We start from the raw sequence: 9,062 nt of genomic DNA on the forward strand, positions 1-9,062 counted from the left end.
AATCTTTAATCTAATTTTCTGTTGATGGGCGGGGCTGTGTTCCCTCCCTGTTATTTGACCTGAGCCAAACTATGGTGGAGGTGATGAAGATAATGCTGCTACTGCTGCTGCGAAGTGGAAGTAGCTTCAGTCTGTCTGACTCTGTGCGACCCATAAACTGCAGCCCACCAGACTCCTCTGTCCCTGGGATTCTCTAGGCAAGAATACTGGAGTGGGTTGCCATTTCCTTCTCCAATGCATGCAGGCTGGCTGAGTTGCTTCCGTCGTGTCCAACTCTGTGCTACCCCATGGACAGTAGCCCACCAGTCTCCTCTGTCCAAGGGATTCTCTAGGCAAGAATACTGGAGTGGATTGCCATTGCCTTTTCTGAATGAAGATAATGACCTCCTTCAAAAGGTCCTGTGCAAGCACTGCTGAACTCAGTGCCCCCCTACCTTGCAGCAGGCCACCGTCGACCCATGCCTCTTTCAAAGACTTGACACTCACAGGCAAGTCTGGGTCAGTCTCTTGTGGGGTCACTGCTTCTTTCTCCTGGGTCCTGGTGCAGAGAAGTTTTTGTTTGTGCCCTCCAAGAGTCTGTTTCCCCAGTCCTTTGTAAATTCTGACCATTCTACAGCGGAGTTAATGGCAATCTCCTCGATGAGGGCTTATGCCATACCCAGGTTTGCTGCACCCAGAGCCCCTGCCCCTGCAGCATGCCACTGTTGACCCATACCCCTGCAGAAGACACTCAAACACTCAATGGCAGGTCTGTCTCAATCTCTGTGGGGTCTCCTGGTGCTCATAAAGGTTTTGTTTGAGCCCTCTGAGCATCTCTGGCAGGTATGGGGTTTGATTCTAAATGTGACTTCGCCCCTCCTACCATCTTGCTGGGGCTTCTCTTTTGTTCTTGGATGTGGAGTATCTTTTTTTTGGTGGGATCCAACATTCTCCTGTCAACGGTTGTTCAGCAGCAAGTTGTAATTTTGGAGTTCTTGCAGGACAAGATGAGGGCATGTCAGGCCCTGCACACACCTTATTCTTCTAAGCAGCCCTGCTCCTGAACTATTGTTATAAAACTCCTCACCATATCCTCCTGGGTTGGGACACACATCTTTTGAGGGTAGCAGTTTCTGTGTCCCCCTTTCCCTGGCAAAGAAACAGAGCTATTCTTTTCTACTTCAACCAAAATTCTGTCTCTGAAATTTGATTCAGCCCTGGTGCCCAGAGGCTGAGCTTTCAGCATCACTCCTGGGCATTGAAGCCTTTCTGTGTCCCTGTTTCTTGTTTGTAGGAAACAGGCTTCAGCTTCCATGACTTCCTCTGAGCTTCACAGGAAAGGTTCTAACAGTTGTTAATCAGGGAAGGGAAGGAATGTAGAAACAAGGGAGCGGCAGACAAGAAACAATACTGCAGGCTTGGGCAGGGTCCTGGTTCTACCTCAAGAGATATACATAACAGTATTTTTTAGCAAAAGGAAGATGTTAACAACCCATGAAGCATTCTTTATTCCAGAGAGAAGGTCACAGTTTGATAACCTCAAGAATCACAGGAGCTAGTCAGAAGACCACCTGAGGCCAGATTAAAGGAATGCAGGCCCTACATACACCCTGATCCCTATCAGCAACCCCTGATAGGGGTTATATAGGGGTTATAGGGTTTAAAGACTGCTATAAAACACCTCACCAAATGCCCCCTAGGGTGGGACACACAGTTTTTAAGGGCACGACCGTACCATGTCCCCCTTTGCCTGGCAAAGCAGTAGAGCTATTCTTTTCTGCAGTTCAGTAGTTCAGTCGCTCGTTCGTGTCTGACTCTTTGCGACCCCATGAATTGCAGCACGCTAGGCCTCCCTGTCCATCACCAACTCCCAGAGTTTACTCAAACTCGTGGCCATCGAGGCGGTGATACCATCCAGCCATCTCATTGTCTGTCACCCCCTTCTCCTCCTGCCCACAATCCCTCCCAGCATCAGGGTCTTTTCCAATGAATCAACTCTTCGCATCAGGTGGCCAAAGTATTGGAGTTTCAGCTTCAGTATCAGTCCTTCCAATGAACACTCAGGACTGATCTCCTTTAGGATGGACTGGTTGGATCTACTTGCAGTCCAAGGGACTCTCAAGAGTCTTCTCCAACGCCACAGTTCAAAAGCATCAATTTTTCGGCTCTCAGCTTTCTTCATAGTCCAACTCTCACATCCATACATGACCACTGGAAAAACCATAGCGTTGACTAGACGGACCTTTGTTGGCAGAGTAATGTCTCTACTTTTTAATATGCTGTCTAGGTTGGTCATAACTTTCCTTCCAAGGAGTAAGCGTCTTTTAATTTCATGGCTGCAATCACCATCGGAAGTGATTTTGGAGCCCAAAAAAATAAAGTCTGACACTGCTTCCACTGTTTCCCCATCTATTTCCCATGAAGTGATGGGACCAGATGCCATGATACTTCACTCTAAACTCTTTCTCTGAGACTCAATTTGGCACTGGTGCACAGAGGCAGAGTTTTGGGCATCATACACATGAATCTGAATCTAATCAATGTTTCACAGGTTTTGAGAACTAATATACAAGGTATACCACTATCCAGGAATTTCCTTAATTTGATTAAGGGCATTTACAATAACCCTACAGTAAACATCATATTTAATAGTTAACAACTTAGCATGTCCACTTCCAGTCATCACTCATATTCAACACAATATTGTAAATTCTGGCCAGTGCAATAAAACAAGAAAAAGAAATAATAAGAGGCAAACAGATTGAAAAGGATATAATAAAAACTGTGACATAATAAGAAATATGTATTTGGTTTCTACTTACCCCTCCTCATTTCCTGGCATATAACTCCTAAACACTTTGGAATCCCTGAAGTAATAAGTGCCTGTTTGTATGCTAATAAGATGACTAAGGACTGAGGACTCTAGGATAGCTTCAGGATGAAGTCTAGTTGCCAAAAAATGCCAATCATGTGATTAGAAGGTTGGAAATTTCAGCTCCACCCTCCTGACTTCTGGGAAGGGAAGATGGGTTGGAAGCTGAGTCATCGCTAACAGCCAATGTTTTAAAAAGTCATGTCTACATATTTCAGGATTGCAGGCAGATTCTTTATCATCTGAACCACCAGAGAAGCCCCCTACATAATGAAATGGGTTATGTTTCATTAGGTAGGGTTCAGAGAGCTTCTGGGTTGCCGAACACATCGAGGTGCTGGGATGGTGTTGCACCTGGTTAGGGCATGGAAGCTTGATTTTCCTTTACCCATACCTTGTCCTCTGTACCTTTTCCATCTGAATGTTCCTGAGTTGAATTCTTTAATAATAAACTAGTAATCTAGTATGTAAACTATTTGAGTTCTGTGAATTGTTCTAGCAAATTATCAAACAGGAGGAGAGGGTTATGAGGACCCCAATTTATAGCGGGTTGGTTAGAAATACGGAAGGGCCATAGTTATGATTGGCATTTGATCGGGGGGTGGGGGCATATACTAACTACAGATTGATAGTATCAGAATTAAAATGTAGAACACCTAAGCTAGTGTCAGATAATTGGGAAGTATGGGAAGCAACCCACACACCTGGTGACACAAGTGTTGAGAATAGAGAAGAACGAAACAGGTGAGTTAAAGTATGTTTTCCCTTTTATTGTCCCTATTCAGAGAGGACACGATTGTCATTACTGAATACACACAAAACTTCTACAACAATTAAATGATTTAAGTAAGGTCACAGGATACCAGGTCAACATGTCAAAATCACTATTATTCTTATACACTAGCAATGAATATCGGAGAAGGCAATGGCACCCCACTCCAGTACTCATGCCTGGAAAATCCCATGGTCAGAGGAGCCTGGTAGGCTACAGTCCATGGGGTCACTGAGAGTTGAACACGACTGAGCGACTTCACTTTCAATTTTCACTTTCATGCACTGGAGAAGGAAATGGCAACCCACCCTAGTGTTCTTGCCTGGAGAATCCCAGGGACGGGGGAGCCTGGGGGAGCCTGGGGGCTGCCGTTTATGGGGTCGCACAGAGTCAGACACAGCTGAAGTGACTTAGCAGGAGCAGCAGCAGCAGCAGCAATAAATATACTGCTATATCTATGGTATCCACAAGAAAATATAAGAAAAACTCTTAACTGAAAATCATTCTACAAATTAATTGGCCCATAGTCTTCAAAAATGTCAAAGTTATGAAATATAACCAAAGATTCAAATTAAATGAGGCTACAGAGATATGACAACTGCATGCAGTAAATAATCTTGGATTTTCTTTTGCTAGAAAGGATGTTATTTGGACAACGGGAAAAATAAAAATAAGATGTGCAGACAATTATTGAGCAATATTGTAGGAACGTTTATTTATTAACTGTGGTAATTGTCCTGTGGTTATGTAAGAGAATGCCATGTTTTGAGAAAATATACGTTGAAATATTTAAAGGGCAAAAGGACATGTCTTTTTGTGTGTATAAATACACACACACACACACACACACATATTGAATCATAAAGAGTAAATTGAACTGAATCACTCTATATTTATATATAGAGAGATGGATCTATCTATCTACCTACTCACCTATTGAAGGACAAAGTATTTGTAGGAAATGTTAATATTTGGGGAATGTGGGTGGAGGATAATTGGGAATTCTTTATACTACTTTTGAACTTTTCTGTAAATCTGAAATTATTTATTTTAAAAGTTTTAAAAATAAATCTGGAAAAAAAAGTAAAGTGAAGTAGAAGAAGAGGCAGTGAATGACAAGGAAAAGGTCAAGGAGTGGTCAGAAGGAGGAAGACATACAAAGCTTTGGGTTTCTAAACACAGAAAACAATTTCAAGAACATGTGAGCTGGGGGTGAGTAGGAGGGAGATTCAAGGAGGAGGGGATATATGTATACTTACATATCTGATTTACACTGCTGTACAGCAGAAACCAACAAACATTTTAAAGCAATTATCCTCCAGTTAAAAATTAAAAAGAACATGTGACGGAGTGGTCCCGGGATTTGTCTTTAAGTATGAGTCTTCCTCTCTCCTCCTCCTGTCAGGAGTTAGATGTTGAAGAGGGAACAGAGTGCAATTCCTGAAGATTAGGTCCCCCTCCCTCTTCTTCCCTTGGGGCTTCCCTGGTAGCTCAGTTGGGAAATAGACCTGCAATGCAGGAAGCCCCCGTTTGATTCCTGGGTCGGGAAGGTCCCCTGGAGGAGGGCATGGCAACCCACTCCAGTGTTCTTGCCTGGAGAATGCCCATGGACAGAGGAGCCTGGCAGGCTACAGTCCCCGGGGTCGCAACCAGACACAAGAGAGTGACTCAGAACACATGGGTGTTCCTCAGAATTCCGTGCTGGATCTTCTTCATTTCTTGCCCTATACACTATTTGGGGTAATCTTACTCACTCATATGACTTCAATTACCACCTATCTGCTGATTTCTAAATCTGTATCTCTTGTCCAGGCTTTTTTCCTTCCTTACCTCTAAACCATATGTGCTTCTATCTACTGGCTAGTTTCCATGTGCACCTCCAGAGATCTCAAATTCAACAAGTTAAACATTGAGTTCATAATCTTCCTCCCCAATCAGGTCAGTTCTCAGGGAATTATATCTCCACCCTTTCAGACACCCAAGCCAAATGCCAGGATGTCTGCCATGGATTTCTTTGCCCCCATCTCCCAAATCCAACTATGAAGCCCTGTGTCTACAAAATCGATATATTTTATGAATTTGTTCACATCTCCTCCAATATTTATACTTTTAATAAAAACTAGTCTATCTAGAAGAGGGTGTTTTCTATGACCAGTGCATTCCCTTGGCAAAACTGTTAGCCTTTGCCCTGCTTCATTTTGTATTCCAAGGCCAAACTTGCCTGTTACTCCAGGTATCTCTTGACTTCCTACTTTTGCATGCCAGTCCACTATAATGAAAAGGACATCTTTTTTGGGTGTTAGTTCTAGGTCTTATAGGTCTTCACAGAACCGTTTAAGTTTAGCCTCTTCAGCATTACTGATTGGGGCATAGACTTGGATTACTGTGATATTGAATGGTTTGCCTTGGAAACAGAGATCATTCTGTCATTTTTGAGATTGCACCCAAGAACTGCATTTTGGACTCTTTTGTTGACTATGAGGGCTACTCCATTTCTTTTAAGGGATTCTTGCCCACAGTGGTAGATATGGTAGTAGTAGTAGATATAATGGTCATCTGAATTAAATTCGCCTATTTCAGTTCATCTGAATGGAATTCACACATTTCAGTCCACAGAAGAACTATACAAAAATAACCACAGATAACCATTATGGTGTGATCACTTACCACAAAGCTAGTGGAGGTGATGGAATTCCAGCTGAAGTATTTCAAATCCTAAAAGATGATGCTGTGAAAGTGCTGTACCCGATATGCCAGCAAATTTGGAAAAGTCAACCAAGGATGCAGGACTGGACAATGTCAGTTTTCATTCCAATCCCAAAGAAGGGCAATGCCAAAGAATGTTCATACTACTGCAAATTGCACTAATCTCACATGCTGGCAAAGTAATGCTCAATATTCTCCAAGCTGGGCTTCAACAGTATGTGAATCATGAGCTTCCAGATGTTCAAGTTGGATTCAGAAAAGCCAGAGGAATCAAAGATCAGATTGCCAACATCCGTTGGATCATGGAAAAAGCAAGAGAATGCCAGAAAAACATGTTCTTCTACTTTCTGGACTATGCCAAAGGCTTTGACTGTGTGGGATCACAACAAACTGTGGAAAATTCTTCAAGAGATGAGAATACCGGACCACTTTACCTGCCTCCTGAGAAATCTGTATGCAGGTCAAGAAGCAATAGTTAGAACTAGACAGGGAACAACAGACTGGTTCCAAATTGGAAAAGGAGTACATTAAGGCTGCATATTGTTACCCTGTTTATTTAACTTGTATGCAGAGTACGCCATGCAAAATGCCAGGCTGGATGAAGCACAAGCTGGAATCAAGATTGCCAGGAGAAATATCAATAACCTCAGATACGCAGATGACACTACCCTTAAGGCAGAAAGGAAGAGGAACTAAAGAGCCTCTTGAAGAAAGTGAAAGAGAAGAGTGAAAAAGCTGGCTTAATGCTCAACATTCAAAAAACTAAGATCATGACATCCGGTCCCATAACTCCATAGAAAATAGATGGAGAAACAATGGAAACAGTGACAGACTTAATTTTCTTGGGCTCCAAAATCACTGCAGATTGTGACTGCAACCACGAAATTAAAAGACACTTGCTCCTTGGAAGAAAAGCTATGACCAACCTGGACAGCATATTAAAAAGCAGAGACATTACTTTGCCGACAAAGGTCCGTCTCGTCAAAGCTATGGTTTTTCCAGTGGTCATCTATGAATGTGAGAGTTGGACTATAAAGCAAGCTGAGCACCGAAGAATTGATGCCTTTGAACTGTGATGTTGGAGAAGATTCTTGAGAGTCCCTTGGACTGCAAGCAGATCAAACCAGTCCATCCTAAAGGAAATCAATGCTGAATATTCATTGGAAGGACTGATGCTGAAGCTGAAACGCCAATACTCTGGCCATCTGATGCAAAGAACTGACTCACTGGAAAAGACCCTGATGCTGGGAAAGATTGAAGGCAGGAGGAGAAGTGGACAACAGAGGATGAGATGGTATTCTCTGGGTGGCATCATTGGATGCCATCATTGACTCAATGGACATGAGTTTGAGTAAGCTCTGGGAGTTGGTGATGGACAGGAAAGCCTGGCATGCTGCAGTCCATGGGGTCGCAAAGAGTCACATACAACTGAGTGAATGAACTGAACTGAACTGAACTGAGTCTATCTGGGGTTTTCAAACTGCAGATCATTCTAAAATTAAATTAAAATAAATTTATCAGTCATACTGATCAAACACATTTTATTTAAAGAACAGAATATCAAATATCAGAGTGTATTTCATGTGATAATTATACATATTATTGTTAAAACTTGTCTCACTTATAAAAATCCACATACATATGTGAGTCCTGGGTTCTGGTGTTAAACATATTTCTTATTGTTAATCATGGCCAAAAAAATTGAAAGCTCCTGGTCTAGATCAGTGCTGTCCAACAGAAATATAAGGTGAGCCAGATACATAAATAAAAGTTTTCAGAAGCCACAAAAAAAAGTAAAAAGAAATAGGAAATTTTAATATTTAACTCATATGAAAACACCTTTCAACATGATACCAATAAAAAACTTATTGAGCCATTTTATATTCTTTTTGTCTTTAAAACCCAGCACATATCTCACACTTAGAGAACACCTTAGCTCAGACTAGGTACATTGAGTGGCAGTAGTCAATAGCCACACTGCAGGTCACTCCTGTAGTAGGGCAGATCAGTTTTGCAATTATCTACCTTAGGAGGCAAACTCTAAATTCACTCTTAGCAGTGTGAATTTAAACTTAGGAACTGAACAAGATTGTAAACTCACACCAGTTGCTACCTCTCCCATCACACTCAATCCTAGAGATGGCACTGAAATTGATAGATCAGTAAAAACTGTGAAAACTCTGAGGATATGTGTGTGTGCACGTGTGCATTATATTGATACATAAGGAATGATGGGGCCAACACATCACAGGCTTTCTTGTTTTTGGTGCATCCTTCACCTTTTAGCAATGCTGGGCTTTAGCCTCTCCCTCTGGGTATACAAGGTAGCTGATACCTTCCAGGAAATACAAATTCCTAGAGAAAAGTAATAAGATGCAGAGGGAGGTGCAACTGCTAGTAAAGCAAGAAACTGATCAACTTAAACTAGATGAAACAGATTAAATGAATCAGATGCTAACCAGTTCTCGCTCATCTCTTCCCCACTCTCTGCCCTTGCCCCTACCCATGTTTCATAATCTTCATTTCAGTTCAGTTCAGTCACTCAGTCGTGTCCTACTCTTTGCGACCCTGTGAATCACAGCACACCAGGCCTCCCTGTCCATCACCAACTCCCGGAGTTTACTCAAACTCATGTCCATCGAGTCGGTGATGCCATCCAGTCATCTCATCTTGTCATCCCCTTCTTCCCCCAATCCCTCCCAGCATCAGGGTCTTCATAATCTTATATTATGT

The sequence above is a fragment of the Odocoileus virginianus genome, chromosome 7 (genome assembly GCF_023699985.2).
Source record: "Odocoileus virginianus isolate 20LAN1187 ecotype Illinois chromosome 7, Ovbor_1.2, whole genome shotgun sequence".
Lineage (NCBI taxonomy): Eukaryota > Metazoa > Chordata > Mammalia > Artiodactyla > Cervidae > Odocoileus > Odocoileus virginianus.